A 468-nucleotide genomic window follows, 5' to 3' on the forward strand; every position below is an offset into this window, starting at 1 on the left:
ACACATATATAAATGCACACACACACACACTTACATGCATGCATACATACATACTTACATGCATATGCGCACACACTGACCCACACACATGCGCACAAACAAACAAAAAGAACGCAGCCTGTATAACGGACAGAGTCAGCAACTATGGAAAAGGTTGCAAGTCGCAACGGAAAATTTTAGGAAAATAAATAAGTAAATGAGTGGAAACTTTACCAGTGAGTGTGTTAAATCATAAGGCACGACAAAGAATGACTCTTCCCAGACACAACAATAAATGTATATATATATATATATATATATACTTCACTTCACTCCTACTTCTCTTCACTCTCACTTCTCTTCACCCCTACTCTTTCTCTCCTCTCTCTTACTCTCCCCTCTCTCACTCTTACTCTCTACACTCTTACTCTCTCACCCTTACTCTCTTACTCTCTCTCACTCTCTTCTCTGTTTCCCTCTCTCTCACTC

At 39.7% G+C, this 468-nt stretch overlaps 2 protein-coding genes across 3 annotated transcripts in view; both read right to left on the bottom strand.

Annotated features, from left to right (window-relative positions):
- LOC106869220 (carbonyl reductase [NADPH] 1) overlaps positions 1-468 on the bottom strand; it is a 47,646-nt gene that overhangs the window by 33,789 nt on the left and 13,389 nt on the right. The window lies entirely within an intron of this gene.
- LOC106869223 (carbonyl reductase [NADPH] 3) overlaps positions 1-468 on the bottom strand; it is a 16,415-nt gene that overhangs the window by 11,522 nt on the left and 4,425 nt on the right. Inside the window, exon 1 of one of the 2 annotated variants that reach the window (XM_052970063.1) lies at positions 214-236. The exons of the other annotated variant lie outside the window; for it this stretch is intronic. The gene's annotated coding sequence lies outside the window, so the exon portion shown is untranslated. Of the gene's footprint in view, positions 1-213; positions 237-468 lie in introns of those variants that run through there. 2 annotated transcript variants of the gene reach the window in all.

The sequence above is a fragment of the Octopus bimaculoides genome, chromosome 8 (genome assembly GCF_001194135.2).
Source record: "Octopus bimaculoides isolate UCB-OBI-ISO-001 chromosome 8, ASM119413v2, whole genome shotgun sequence".
NCBI classification, from domain to species: Eukaryota; Metazoa; Mollusca; class Cephalopoda; order Octopoda; family Octopodidae; genus Octopus; species Octopus bimaculoides.